At 42.6% G+C, this 15,937-nt stretch overlaps 1 long non-coding RNA gene across 2 annotated transcripts in view; it reads left to right on the top strand.

Moving 5' to 3' along the window:
* LOC137544157 (uncharacterized) overlaps positions 1-13,427 on the top strand; it is a 63,210-nt gene extending 49,783 nt beyond the window's left edge. The window contains exons 3-4 of one of the 2 annotated variants that reach the window (XR_011025742.1): positions 1,358-1,522; positions 13,343-13,427. This is a non-coding gene — a long non-coding RNA (uncharacterized lncRNA). The remainder of the gene's footprint in view (positions 1-1,357; positions 1,523-13,342) is intronic. The other variant, XR_011025743.1, reaches the window with a different exon arrangement.
* Positions 13,428-15,937: the final 2,510 nt, after the last annotated feature.

Genomic DNA, 15,937 nt, shown 5'->3' with positions numbered 1-15,937 from the left:
AGTCACACAACACCGTCGGTAGTTTCAAAATGCTGCAGCCTCTCCCTGGGGAAGATGGCAGATCCCATATGGATGGGGCATCAGAGGATAACCCACGTAGGTAAGTAATGCTGGTCACCCCCAACCGCAAACTCTGTCATGAACCTCCCTTATGGGGAGGTTCATTTTATATGGAAGAGTGTTTGATCTAGCACTGTGATATTCTACTGGAAAAACTTTAATAAATAAGAGGTTTTTGCATTTAATTTTGCTGCTCTGTTTTTGCCTAAATATAACAGCACAATCAGCCCACATTGAAATGTGAATTCATGAACAGGGAGATGAGATTCAGAAACAAGTATTTTAGCTATCAGCATTTTGCACAAGCTAAACGACAACTTCCTAACAATGCAAAAACCAGATAAAAGGCATGCAAGCATGTTTTTTTTTTCCCATATGGTTTTTATTTTTACCTTGCATACAATGTTAACAATAGCCTGGTACAAACCAATTTTTGCCACTCACTCTACAAAGCAATGTGCACAACAATGCTTTAAAGTCTCAAAAACTCATTTGAGGAAAATGTACTTATATTATAATACATCAATATAAGCAAGCACATTGACATTCCTTTTCATTTCAGTGACAGTTAATTGGAACAAATGGAATTGAAACATAAAATACTGTCCTAGTTTGTCACAGTTGCTCACTATAATTACTTTGCTTTTTTATCTTTATAAACACTTCTATACAATGTACTGCGTAGGATGAAAAACAGTAAATTATAAACTGTATGTTTTTAATTAAAAAAATATATATGAGTGTTTTTAGAAAATGACATTCAAAATGTACCAATGATTGATAAGACTACCTGAATTGCAAAGCATTGCTCTTTGTTTTCAGACAAAACATGATGGAACGGTATATAGTTTGACAATGTTTTCAATGTAACTCTTGCTCAGATTTTACTTTTGAATTCATTGTATTCTTTTTTTAGCATGGAAAGCATTTTCACTCATGAGGATTCTCATAAGCAAATTCTCACCACATTTTTGTTACCGGTATTGATCACTGACTGATACAGTTTTCAGCTACTGGCAGGGTCTTTAACATGTGAATAGGAATTAAACTTTTCTCTTGAAGGAGCAGGTCAAATTTTTTTTTTGCCCAGTCTAGTAGTCCTTGTACCATATTACAGGAACACTGCTGGTGACCAAAAATCTTTTTTTTATTCTTAAAGAAACTCTGTAACAAGATGTTCAGCCTTATTTTTTCTATCCTATAGGTTTCTATACCTGTTCTAATGTGGTCTGGATTACTGCAGCCTTTTCTAGCTGCACTGTCTCTGTAATATATCTAATCTTCTTTTCTTTGTCAGGCTTTGTCGACCCAGCGATGAATGGGCTGCCTCTGTTGTAATGAATACAAGTTATGTACGGTTGTTTGCAAACACTGCCTAAAACTGGCAATTCAAAGCCAAGATCATGGCGGGGAGTGAGAGAAATGGCAAAGAAGGATCCAGGAGATCACAGTGACTCTATTGGTATGTTTTTTATTGTACAAATCGGACAGTACAGATTCTCTTTAAATTAAATTAAAACAAAAAAGTATTTCACCTGCACCTGTATATTACCAGCCCAACATACAAATTGCTCTGTTACAGATCTCAACATATTCCTGTTCTTACCATTTTTCCTTTCTGGGCCATCTATATTTTTTGGGTAGAGCAGCTACCTGAACAGTTAATTTCGCAGTGATGGGTGGTTAGGGGGCTCCATATTCCTTGGCCTTCTCCATTTCCTGTGTCTATGTGACATTGGTGATGGCTAATTTTAGTTTGGCAACGCCTTCTTTGCTTCTTCTTTAGCTACCTTAGTACGTTTTTGTAGAGTATAATAGCATCATCAGTTACTGATATTTCTGAAAAGGCACAGTATCTATGCCTTTAAATGCCCCCATATATTTTTAAGTTTTTCCCTGGTATAATGTGTATAGAAATGCACTTAGTATTAGCTCTCATCATAAAGACTATCAATGTTCATTGTTAAGAAGACCACAGTATTTATTGCCTCAGTTCACTCCCTTGATCCTGTGAACAGACTGATGTGAATTATTTTTTTTTTTTCCAGCTGCATCTATCCTTATGAGGGCCACACACATTACAATTCTTTACTTTTTATTTCATTTAAGAATTTTATTTTATTTTTTTTTGCTCAAATAAAAAAGTAGACTCTTATAACCAATGTACCAGTCACACACATGTTTTATTAAAGCAAACAAACAAACAAACAAAGTACATTTATATTGCACTTTTCTCCTGCTGGACTCAAAGCGCCAGAGCTGCAGCCCCTAGGGCCTGCTATATAGGCAGTAGCAGTGTTAGGGAGCCTTGCCCAAGGTCTCCTACTGAATAGGTGCTGGCTTACTGATTAGGAGGAGCCAAGATTTAAACTGTGGTCTCCTGCATCAGAGGCAGAGCCCTTAACCAGTACACTTTCCAGCCACTGACTATTCTGCCTCAAGCATGACAAAATTATTAAATACAAAATTAGATGTAATACAGGTAGTCCCTGACTTACGAATGCCCAACTTACAAATGACCCGCCAATACGAACGGCATGAATTTTGTGTTTCCATGGGAACAAGTCAAACATTTTTTTTTAAATTGGACTTTTGAGAAAATAAATGTAAAAAAAAATCAAAGAAAAAATGTAAACTTGTATAAACAGGTACAAAGGGCAGAGGTGACACAGAGGGGGACACTGGAGGCACACGGGGGCACAGAGGAGGTACAGGGGACAGAGATGGCATAATGTTCCAACTTGAGAACAGATTCAGGTTAAGAATGTAACTATAGTCCCTAACTCGTCCGTTAACTGGGGACTACCTGTAATATGTACATTTTAATTTATAAATGTGTATGGAATGCTGTGTGCCATCACTGATGTGTATGGGATGCTCTGTGCCATCACTGATGTGTATGGGGTGCTCTCTGCCATCACTGATGTGTATGGGGTGCTCTCTGCCATCACTGATGTGTATGGGATGCTCTGTGCCATCACTGATGTGTATGGGGTGCTCTCTGCCATCACTGATGTGTATGGGGTGCTCTCTGCCATCACTGATGTGTATGGGATGCTCTGTGCCATCACTGATGTGTATGGGGTGCTCTCTGCCATCACTGATGTGTATGGGGTGCTCTGTGCCATCACTGATGTGTATGGCATGCTCTCTGCCATCACTGATTATTATTATTATTTATTGTATTTATAAAGTGCCAACATATTACGCAGCGCTCGACAATAAATACATACAATGGTACAAAGTAGAGATGTCGCGAACCTCCGATTTTCGGTTCACGAACCTTCGCGAAAGGTTCGGAACTGCAATAGACTTCAATGGGGATGTGAACTTTGAAAAATAGAAAAATTTATGCTGGCCACAAAAGTGATGGAAAAGATGTTTCAAGGGGTCTAACACCTGGAGGGGGGCATGGCGAAGTGGGATAGATGCCAAAAGTCCCGGGGAAAAATCGGGATGTGACACAAAGCAGCGTTTTAAGGGCAGAAATCACATTGAATGCTAAATTGCAGGCCTAAAGTGCTTTAAAACATCTTGCATGTGTATACATCAATCAGGTAGTGTAATTAGAGTACTGCTTCACACTGACACACCAAACTCACTGTGTAACACACCGCAAACAGCTGTTTGCGTAGTGATGGCTGTGCTGAACTGGTGCGCAACATGGCCAGAGTGTAGGCCGTGGCGGTTTTCAAGCCCATATGGTCGCCGGGCTGTGGTAGCTCAATGATAGAATAACAGTGCCTGTCCAGCTGATCAAATTTGGTCTGTCCACAATGAAGCAACAACCTTATTATCTTCTTGTATGTAGGTAGGCATAGGTAGGTGTCCCAGTAGTTAGCTAGGCATAGGTAGGAGTCCCAGTATAGGTAGGTAGGCATAGGTAGGTGTCCCAGTATAGGTAGGTAAGTATAGGTAGGTGTCCCAGTAATTAGCTAGGCATAGGTAGGAGACCCAGTATAGGTAGGTAGGCATAGGTAGGTGTCCCAGTATAGGTAGGCAGGCATAGGTAGGTGTCCCAGTAAGTAGCTAGGCATAGGTAGGAGACCCAGTATAGGTAGGTAGGCATAGGTAGGTGTCCCAGTAATTAGCTAGGCATAGGTAGGAGACCCAGTATAGGTAGGTAGGCATAGGTAGGTGTCCCAGTAGTTAGCTAGGCATAGGTAGGAGACCCAGTATAGGTAGGTAGGCATAGGTAGGTGTCCTAGTAGTTAGCTAGGCATAGGTAGGAGACCCAGTATAGGTAGGTAGGCATAGGTAGGTGCCCCAGTAGTTAGCTAGGCATAGGTAGGAGACCCAGTATAGGTAGGTAGGCATAGGTAGGTCCCTTAGTATAGGTATGTGTCCCCGTATAGGTAAGTAGGTGCCCCAGTAGTTAGGTAGGCATAGGTAGGTGTCCCAGTATAGATAGTTAGGCAGGGCCTGGCTGGCACAGTAATAACAATTACCAAGGTCCAGCTGCAACAGATAGGGCTGTATAATGTCAGTGAGCAACACACACACACACAAAAACACATACGGAAAACATTATCTCTCAAAAGAGCTGTTGAGGGGTGCTATTTTAGCAATAACAATCAGCCAGGAGCAAGCCAAGAGCCTAATTAATCTTTCCCTAGGAGAACAAGTCTGCAGCAGCTGTCCCTAGTCTGTCTCTAGCAGGCACACGAGTGAGTGTAATGGTCGGCAAGCCTGCCTTATATAAGGGGGGGGGGGGGGCTCCAGGGCTTAGTGTAGCCTAAATGGCTACAATGTGCCTGCTGACTGTGATGCAGAGGGTCAAAGTTGACCCTCATAGTGCATTATGGGGCGAATCGAACTTCCGCAAAAGTTCGCTTGGTCCAGGCGAACGCGAACCCCCAAAGTTCCCCTGGAACCGTTCGCCGGCGAACCGTTCGCTACATCTATAGTACAAAGGAAGGCAGGCGTAATGTAACAAAGTTGGGGTTGGTAATGTAACAATTTGGGGTTGGTTAGGTAGGCCCAGTAATTCTTGATCCATTCCACACCACATCCAGGGTAATCATGTAGTTTTATTGCAAAAATGGGTTAAAAATACATGCAGTGAGGCAGCTACAGTGTGCTGTTTATTTACAAACCACCCAACAAGCCTTAGGTCTTGGAAATTCAAAGATACTTTTTCTTATCAAAGACAAAATTATTTTTTTTTTTACCTCTTTGCTAGGAGACTGGACATATAAGCAAACACTAGGATGAACTCTCGGGTATTATTAGATTATCATATGATCTCTATAGAGATGGCCCGAACTGTTCCCCCGGCGAATAGTTCACGACGAACAACGCATTTTGCATCTATTTCAAACATATTACATGTTTGATTCACCCCCTGTACTTTATAATGCAGCCAATCAGCTATCCCTCCCACATGGAACACCCCCCCCCCCTTTATCAGAAAGCCAGCACAACAGCAATTTTGCAGTCTGACTGTGGCTGCTGTAAAGGCGACTAGGGGAGAGCTGTACTGCTATTAGGGAAAACGTTAAAGCGGATCTGAGATGAAAAACTAACTATATAACAAGTAACTTGTCTATATAACTTATCTAAAGTTTAGATAGTTTACAAAGCAAATCTAGCTGCAAACAGCTTCAACAGAATATGATTATTTCTTCATGTGATACAATGAAAGCAGCCATGTTCTGTTTGTAAACATTACACACAGGCAAGCTGATCTGCATCTCCAGCCCTCAGCCTGTGAAAACCTAATTACCCTTCCTCCTCCCTCCTCCCCTCTGGCTCTGAAATCTCTGGCTAGTAACACCTCCCCCTCCTCCTGCCCAGACTGAGCCCCCATAAGCTCTTGCTACTGTCTGAAAATGCCAAGGCAATCTGAAAATCTGTGGGCGAGGCTTGTTTAGTTTATAGGGAATTAGAATATTAAAACAAAAAAAGTATTTGGCTTGAGGAATGCCCTATAAACAATATGAAAGGAACACAATTATGCAATGAGTTAAAGTTTATTTCGGATCCACTTTAATTTGGGCTGTGTTCTGTGTCCCCAGTGGAGTTTCTTGCTGCTACAGTGCCAATTTACCATCTACATAATGTAGCCTTCTAAAGGCTGTGTTTTGTTCTTGTGATATCGCTGTTCAGTGTGTCCACACAGTGCACTTTAGCTGTTGCAGACAGGTGCAGTCAGTGCTTAGTGCTACAGTAGTTCACCCTTCTAAAAGCTGTTTTTCTTGCTATTGTTATATTGCAATTTTGTGTGTTTGGTGAACACGTTAGCTGTTGGAGACAGGCCTGCTGGTCCTAGTAGTGCACTGACCATAAACCAATAATCCTTCACCACCAGGGATGCTCACCTGATGCTCTCACGAGTAATCACGAATGATTACTTGTGATTCAAATGAGGTTTAATTGGTGCAAGTGTGCGGCGGGATACAAGGGGTTATTTACCCATAATTCCGCCATCCGACCTGCGTTCCAAAGAGCGTGCACGTGTCCTATTGGTCGCGTTGCAAGCCTTACACCAGCGCACTTCCTCCTTCAAGCCGGAAGGAGGAACTCGTGAGAGCATCCGGTGAGCATCCCTGTTCACCACCACTACTGGCATCTAGTATCCACTACTGGCCACTGTATAAGGCATCAGTGCAGAATCAGTGTTTTTTGGTCACTTAACTGTCATTGAACTACCTCAGCCTGACCATAGGGGCTGGAAAACCGTGATCGCCTGCAATCCCACGAATGTGCGCACAAGCATAGCGGCCACTACACATTACTGCACAAAGATTGCCGTTGAGAGGACTAACATGTCAACTAGCAAAAACAATGATTTGCTCACCTGGCATTATCACTAAATCTCTTTGTGGTTGTTTGTGGTGCGTTAAATACGGCGTTTTGCGATTCAGTGTGAACCGGGCATAACCCTTATCTTACCTTATCACCGTGCAGGGCCGGGCCGAGGCAGAGGCGAGAGAGGCTAAAGCCTGAGGGCGCAGTGTAGGAGGGGTCACACAACTCGCTCAACTATCGCTCAACTATCATTCCCCTATTGTGTTTGAAGCAGAGATAAATAAGAAAAAGGGATACATGGCAGTGAATGCAAGCCAGATTTCTAGAGATTAAGGTGTTGGGGGGCATTGGGGGCCTTGGGGAGCCTCTCAGTCTGTGACAGCGGGGGTGGGAGGGATGGAGGGAGTGTCTCAGCCTTGGGTGCTGGAGGACCTTGTTCTGGCTCTGCCACCGTGTATGCACGCCGGACATTTCAAAGCACTTGATTCTACAAATTTAGGAATGTACTGTGATTTCCCTTTAGAGAATAAAACATGACTGCGTAATTTTTGGTGGGACTTTGCCATGGATCCCCCCCCCTCCCGGCATGCCATGGTCCAGGTGTTAGACCCCTTGAAACAACTTTTCCACCACTTTTGTGGCCAGAAACAGTCCCTATAGGTTTTAAAATTCGCCTGCCCATTGAAAATGTCATGTTCACAACATCCCTACTCCCTATTCATGCTGTACACAGACAGCAGAACACATGACATGTGCATGTGCATGTGCATATGTTATGTACAGACATTTTTTAAGAGAAACTGTAGTTAAAATAACATAATGAATTAAACTTTAATTTTTTTAACAAAATTTACTTATGAATTATTTAGTCAGTGTTTAGGCTTTAGTACTGTCAAGGTGCATTGCTGAGGAATGCTGGTGTTTTATGTGTTCTGAGCTTAATTGAAAAAAAAACAGTGGGCTCATATGCAATAACCTTTTCTCCTAGGAGATACATTTTCATCTTCAAATTCAAATAACTTTTTAACACTCTGCAATTGAAAACTTAAGAAAAAGTAGGTGAAAAAGTATTATCAAAATTATTTTAGGTACTTTCTTGCTTGTTGGTAATTTAAAAGTAGAGATTGCCCAAACTGTTTGCCCAGCAAATACCGTATTTTTCGGACCATAAGACGCACTTTTTCTCCCCCAAAAGTGGGGGGAAAAAGTCAGTGCGTTTTATGGTCCGGATACTAGAATTTGGACCTATGCAAAGGCTTCTCCCGTATCACTATAGCTGCCCCCGTAACTTGTAACAGTCACCTGATCCAGCCGTGAAGTGTTGCAGTGACAGGAGGATGTCCGCAGCAAGCTGCACTTTTCTTCTTGCAACAGGGATTGAGATGAGGACGGCCAAATCACTGTGGAGGGCTCAGCATTACAAGAGTGAGCGGGGTGGAAGAAGGCATGGCGCGTGAATGTGGAGGACACCCAGTGCGTGTTTGCTGCCATGTCATGCAGCGAAAGGAGGTCTGCCTCTGCCATAAGCTTCACTTGGGCATTTCTTCCTGACCGGGAGGAGGACAAAACGAGTCTGCTGAGGAGGATGAGTAGGCACGTCACTACTGTTTCCAACTTCCGGACTAGCCAAGTGCTTGATGTCGTCCGACCAGCCATGCGCACGCTGACTTCCGGAGCTGCCTTTTGCCTGCTGACCCCCCAGACCTGCCGTGTGCCCGCTGAACCCCCGGACCTGCCGTGTGCCCGCTGAACCCCCGGACCTGCCGTGTGCCCGCTGACCCCCGGGTCTGCCATGTGTCTGCTGACCCCCGGACCTGCCGTGTGACCGCTGATCCCTGGACCTGTTGTGTGCCCGCTGACCCCCCCGGACCTGCCGTGTGCCCACTGATCCCTGAACCTGTCGTGTGCCCGCTGACCCCCCGGACCTGCCGTGTGCCCGCTGATCCCTGGACCTGTCGTGTGCCCGCTGACCGCCGGACATGCCGAGTACCTGCTGCAGCTTTCATCTGCTTAGTGGCAGCCCCATTTCATCAGCAGAATCCCCTGGCGGCTTCCTGATAACCAGTTCACCCTTGTGCCTGAATATCGCTAAAGAGAGAGAGGGCTGCCGGATGTCTCCCCCGATGTGTATGTATGAACGTTGCTTGATCTCCAGATTAGTGTAAGTGGTATTGTTATTGCAGTGATGGGCAGTATTGTTACTATATTTGGGGGCAGTGGGGATTAGTGTAGGTGGTATTGTTATTGTAGTGAGGGGCACTGGGTATTAGTGTAGGTGGTATTGTTTCAGGTAAGGTAGGTGGTATTGTTACTGTAGTGGGGGGCAGTGGGGATTATTGTAGGTGGAATTGTTACTGCAGTGAGGGGCAGTTGGTATTAGTGTAAGTGGCATTGTTTAGGGTAGGGTAGGTGGTATTGTTACTGTAGTGTGGGCAGTGGGGATAAGTGTAGGTAGAATTGTTACTATAGTGGGGGGCAGTGGGGATTAGTGTAATTGGTATTATTACTGTAGTAAAGGACAGTGGGGATTAAGGTAGGTAGTATTGTTAGTGCAGTGGGGAGGGGGGGAAGTGGGGATTAGTGTAGGTGGTGTTGTTACTGGAGCAGGGAGGCAGTGAGGATTAGTATAGTTGGTGGTTACTGTAGCTGAAGGGCAGCAGGGGTTAGTGTAGCTGGGTGTCAGCAGTGCTTAGTGTAGCTGGGGAATGTGGCTTAGAGTTTTTTTGGGGGGAAGGTCCACAAGATGTCCCTGCACTATGGCCACACCAGGTTTAATGTATTTGTTTTTTTCCCTGGTTTTTGCCCTCTAAACCTAGGTGCGTCTTATGGTCAGGTGCGTCTTATGGTCCGAAAAATACGGTAGTTCACAGTAGAAATACAGTAGTTCACGGTAGAACACAACATGTGTTCTCATTTGTGTCAGCGGGCGAATACATGGCATCCCCTATACATCATCATGGAGCCAGACTTTGACCCCTCACTCTAGAGACAGCAGACACATGGCAGCCAATCAGCTAGAACTCCCTTCTGGACCCCCCCCCCCCCCATAAAAGCACCATTTTACAGTCTGCCTGTGTGCTGTGTGAGTGAGAGCAGAGAGAGAGCCATACTTCAGAAAGGAAAGCGTTAGTTAGGCCTCTGTTCTGTGTCCCCACTGAATTTATTGTTATTAGTACAGCATCCTGAGCACCCAAACAAAGGTTTTTCTTTCTATTGTGAAATTGCAGTCTTGCATATCTGACTCTGTCCTGCTTCTGTGTCCCCATTGAGTTTATTGCCGTTAGTACAGTGTCCTGAGCACCTAACGAGTCCTTGTAGGTTTTTTTTTTCTATTGTGATATCGCAGTTCTGTGTGTCTGACTGTGCACAGTGCACCACTGACTTTAGCTGTTGGACAGGTGTGCACACCCTGCTGCTTGTGCAGTACCTTGCACAATACACACTCATAAGTGCTGTTTTCCTCTTTTGATATTGTTATATTACAGTTGTGTGTGTCAGACTCTGCAAAATGTACTGACTTTAGCCTGAAATTCGAGAGTCACACCAGACAAGCACTCCTGTCCGCTTTGAACTCACAGGTCGATCAGTGGCTGACCCCTAACTAACTGGAGATCGGAAAAGTGGTGTGTGACAATGCAAGCAATCTGTTGGCAACATTGAATTTGGGCAAGATAACTCATGTGCGCTGCATGGCACATGTTCTGAATTGTCCAATCTTTGTCTCTAAGTACCCAGGCTTTCCTCCTCAGACAGTCCAGAAAGGTGTGTGGCCATTTCAGACATTCATACACAGCTATGGCGCACTTTGCTGAGATTCAGCGGTGAAACAACATGCCAGTGAGGCACTTGATTTGCGACAGCACCACTAGCTGGAATTCCATGCTCATGAAGTTTGAACGCCTGCTCCAACATGAGTGAGCCATCAATGATTATCTGTATGACCTGGGTGCTAGGATAGGCTCTGCAGAGTTGGGGATTTTTTTTGGTCGGTTTACTGGGTGCACTTCATAAGCTAAAGCTATTTGCGGTTGTTTGCAGTGTGGTAAATGCGTCGTTTGGTCTGTCAGTGTGAAGCGGGCATAACCCTTACATTATCTGATGGACATGTACACACGCCAGATGTTTTAAAGAGAATCTGTATTGTTAAAATCGCACAAAAGTAAACATACCAGTGTGTTAGGGGACATCTCCTATTACCCTCTGTCACAATTTCGCCGCTCCCCGCCGCATTAAAAGTAGTCAAAAACAGTTTTAAAAAGTTTGTTTATAAACAAACAAAATGGCCACCAAAACAGGAAGTAGATTGATGTACAATATGTCCACACATAGAAAATACATCCATACACAAGCAGGCTGTATACAGCTTTCCTTTTGAATCTCAAAAGATCATTTGTGTGTTTACCTTCTGTCCCCTTCTTCTCTCATGCACTGAACATTACAGGCTTCCTGCAGACAGCTCTGCCTGTGCCTGTGTCTGTAATTCCTCAGCATGTGTCAGCCCAGCTACTTTCACAGCCTAACAGAGGAGGATTTTTATCCAGCTCTCTTCTATCACTGATAAGATAGCAGAGAAGCTGCTGGCTTATGTAAATAAAACACACACTGGAGTGTGCATAGAGGAACAGACCAGCACGGAAGAGTTGGCAGCCTTCCAGACACAGGCCGACAAGTCTGACAGGGGAAAGATACATTGATTTATTACAGAGACCTTGATAGTACAAAGTGCTGCAGTGAGCCAGAACAGATTAGAATAGGTTTAGGAACTTGTAGGATGGTAGAAAAAACGTTGTAATTTTTGTTACAGAGTCACTTTAAAGCAACACTTTTTTCCACAAATGTAGGAATGTAATGTGATTTCTGCCCTTTAGAGAAACACGACTCTGCATCAACTATGTCGTTTTTGGTGGGACATTTGCCATGGATTCCCCTCCGGCATGCCCCCATCCAGGTTACAGGCCCCTTGAAACAACTGTTCCATCACTTCCGTGGTCAAAAAAAGTCCCTAGAGGTTTTAGAACTTGCATGCCCATTGAAGTCTATGGTGGTTCACGCAGTTTGCCAGTTCGCTAACCTTTTTATGCTCAAGGCTCAAGCCATCACTATTTAAAAGGAGTTTATTTTATTATTTATTTATTTTATTTTATTTATTGTATTTATAAAGCGCCAACATATTACGCAGTGCTGGACATTATTTTAGGTTACAGACAATATTTAGGAGTGACATACAGCAATACGACAATACAGGAATACAAGCAAACCAGATCACACAGCACAGTATGAGTACAAGGTAATGCTTAGTCAGTCACTGGATGGAAGCATGGAGATTAGGCAAGTTGAGTTCACTTAGATCCATAGGATATGTGTACAGTGATGGAGGTGCATGATCAGGTAGGACACAAAAGGAGGAGGACCCTGTCCGAAGGCTTACAATCTAGAAGGAGAGGTAGGGACACGAAAGGTAGGGGACCAGAGTTCAGCTGTGGGCTTAGAGCAATTGTGAGGGGTGGTAGGCCAGAGTGAAAAGGTGAGTTTTGAGGACCTTGTTGAAGGAGGGGGCTAGGGGAAAACTAAGGAGAAAAAGTTAAGTGCATATGGGCCATGGTCTCCCAAAGGTGCACTAATCAGCCTAGGCGTGACATAACTGGGTGCGCCATAAAAGTTGGTCTCCTGAATAATTGAATAATTTAATGCATTTTACTATATGTCATTACAGTGACTCATTAACAAAAAAATCAGGATCTAATGGAAACAAATATAAGTCATAATATCCTGGCCACATTCAAATCAACATTGTCCTATTTCTATGACTGGAGTTGCGCTATAATCTTAGTTCAGTGGCCAGCATCTACAGTATATATTTCAATAAGACCTCAGTTAGTTACTTTACTATCCATTTCAATGAAAACTATGAAACATTTATCTTATTGTGTCTTGGATTACTCAGTAGTTAATCCCTGGCAAAACTTTTCTACTTCTGGAAAAAGGCTGTAAATTCTCTCATTTTTGGAAATAATTTTGTGGCGTTTCAAAGTAATCTCTGCCCTAGGCCAGCTAATCTCCTGAAAGACTGTTGCTAATGCCAGTATTTAGGCTTAGTTTTTCAATTTGTCATTATTATGAGCTTCTAAGTGATAACAGTTACATCCAGTAAATTACCCAAGGGTATTATCTGAAGGGCTCTAGCTGCCAACTTGTTGAACGCTCACCATGAAACTTTCTAAATCATCTTACATCACCAGTAGACTCCCAAAAACAGTTTACACAATACAAGTATTCCCCTATTATCTTTAGAAAGTAGATTATCATAAAAATCCAGTTTCATGGAAAAAAAAATTGTTTGTTTTAGGCAGTATGTAAAGGCGTTAGAACCTCTTTTGGATTTGTTAGCCATCATTTATCTCTGGAATTTGGGAATATAGTAAGTACCTAATTATGCCATCAATATGCCAGATCAGTCTCCTCCTAAATCCCCCATTTAGCTAACCTGATATTTGTTTTATCTTTTGAAAACCACCCGATTGTCTAAACCTAGCTCTAGTTCTGCAAGAAGAGCTTGCAATCAACAGGACAGGAACCAGATTACAATGACAACAGTTAATGAAGCCCAGGTCCTGGAGAAGAACCTGGAAGATTTCTAGTAAGTTGCAAAGAATTTAATATCATAAACATCTGTGTGCTTTACTGATCTCAACACATTGAGCAAGTGTGGAAAAGTGAAAGTTAACAAAACATTAGTGGTGCCTAATTCTGTTGGTGTTTGAATTTGGGTTGTCCTTATATTTGACGCAAAATAGCTTTTCGGCTTAAGATCTTGCCAACTCAAAAAACACATTATTTGACATCACAAATTTGTTGAAATTGCATTGAAGAATACTGCCATAACCAAAAGTATAGCAATGTAATGTCAACGGTGGAATACATATGTACTTACGCGTTCCATTTGCTGATCAGAAACCGTGTGAGGACACTGTGTTTTGAATTATAGGCTCCCTATTGATCATAGTGTGAGATCTCCTATGGTGTATGATTGGCCATGTCTCAGTTTAGGTGATCAGTACTGATATCCCTGCAGGTGATCTCAGATGCACCTATCATTACAATGTACAGACTCAGCGAGCCTTTGACTGAGGGTTTGTGGGCAGCAAAACTAACCATACTGTTAACTCCTCCACTAACTCTTTTCTGTTGGCTTTGATCTCGCAGGCAGGCCTAAACCAACCAATCCGTGAGCGCTGAGAGGATGGACATTGCACAGGTTCAATCAAATGGCCAGCGAATCAAACAGGGAGCTATTCCACCTAACACTAGTGCCTAATCCTTATGTACCGGATGTGAGATAAACGTCATGCTAGATTCTTGCGCTGAGTTTTCAGGAAACAAGACAGTGTGACTTAAGTTACTGGTAGTTTGTGGAATCACCTCAATTACCTTTCATCTCTGTGCTTCATGATACCCCATCTCTCTTTTATGGGCTTAATGTACTAAAACTTTTATTATACTCATAACTCATTTTTAAGCAATTTTTTTAACTATTTTTCTGGCTTCAATCCACTGTGTCATTCATTAACCATAACAGGCATGAGCAAAGTTTTCTGCTTATTTGCATGTAAATAACAGCATAAGTGGAAACTGCACATACATTTACTCAATTTAAATTGAACAAGGGATTTTGCAAAAGCTTTATCTCTCACACGGTTAGCCTAATTACTCACTGCATACAACAGGCGTTCAGGAATAATACACAGAAGATTTGTACTTTAGTTAAAACAGAGCTCTCCATAACTACAAACTCATAAAATTCAAAAACAGTGTAGCTTATCTCCCTTAAAGGGTCCATGCCTGCTAGCAGAAAAGGAGTAGCCTTTGAAACAAAGGGAAAGGAAATCTTCCCATTTTAAGAGCCACAGCTGAGGGGTGTGGCTTTCAAATGGAGACATAGTCGCTCCCCACTTTTCCGGGCGCTCCTTCCCCAGCACTGTTGGTCGAGGAGGATCTAAAGGCAAATCCTTTTGCCTGGTGGGGTTTTCGACAAAAGAAATAAGAGTTTATGGTGCAAACCAATCAGTTCAAAATCAAAGCAATCAGATAAGCACCCCAGTCTGGCTAATGTGTATAAGAGTATCCTGATACCCCATACATATTGACCTAGCATGTACAAGTTATGAGTTTATAAAAGACACAGGGAACTCTAATATTGTATTATGAAGTCTTTGGATTTCTTCTCCAGGGCCTCAAACTTCATCAGCATCCTTGATAGCTGCATGACTCCTGTCTTTTTGAAAAATAGAAATAAGAGAGAAAGAGAAAGAGAGAGAGAGGGGGAGGGGGAGCGAGAGCAAAAGAGAAAACAAGCAACATGGTAGCTGAACTCTCCTTACTTACATCTGTTTAGTTCTCTCCTCTGAACACCTTTGTAGATGTCCTCTGAAGCCCTTTCACCTGTAATCTGCTCACCATCTTCACTGTGCAATTGTAGAAAAATGTGGTTGCACTAAATTAATTTCCTTGTGTGACAGCCTAAAACAGCTGCATCTGTTGTAAATAAAGTGAGTTTTAAAATAAAAATGACAATATCCATCTAGCATCAAATTAAGTATCTGTGTATCATTCACAGTAAGGACCTTATGCTTCTGTACGTCTGCTGCACCATTAGTTTTCATTGTAAAAATTACTTTATCAACACATTATAGCAAGTTCTTATATTTCTCTAGTTGTGTCTAGTCTAGTTTGAATAAAATGTCATCCTCCTGCTAGATTAACTATGCATGAAGGTCCTGATTCACCAAACAGCAGTAAGTTTATTGTGCACAGTCAGTGCTCCACAATTTTACCAGTACTAATAGCAGGGGAGCACTGTTCATTACCCTAACAGGGCCACTCACGTTACTGGGATAATGCATGTGTTACTATGGTAACACATGGTGGAATGCACTTTACTATAGCAATGCACGTTAAATGAAGGCCAAAGTACATGAAAGCTGATTTTTAGAAAATGTAATTTGGTTTATATATATATATGTATCTTCTTGTTCACCACCATATTAAAGGGAACCTAAACTGAGAAAGATATGGATTTTTCCTTTTAAAACAATACCCGTTGCCTGACTCTCCTCCTGATCTCGTGTTT

This window comes from Hyperolius riggenbachi, chromosome 2 (genome assembly GCF_040937935.1).
Source record: "Hyperolius riggenbachi isolate aHypRig1 chromosome 2, aHypRig1.pri, whole genome shotgun sequence".
NCBI lineage: Eukaryota > Metazoa > Chordata > Amphibia > Anura > Hyperoliidae > Hyperolius > Hyperolius riggenbachi.
The sequence above is the reverse complement of the archived record's forward strand: the minus strand, read 5'-3'. Positions and strand labels throughout refer to the sequence as shown.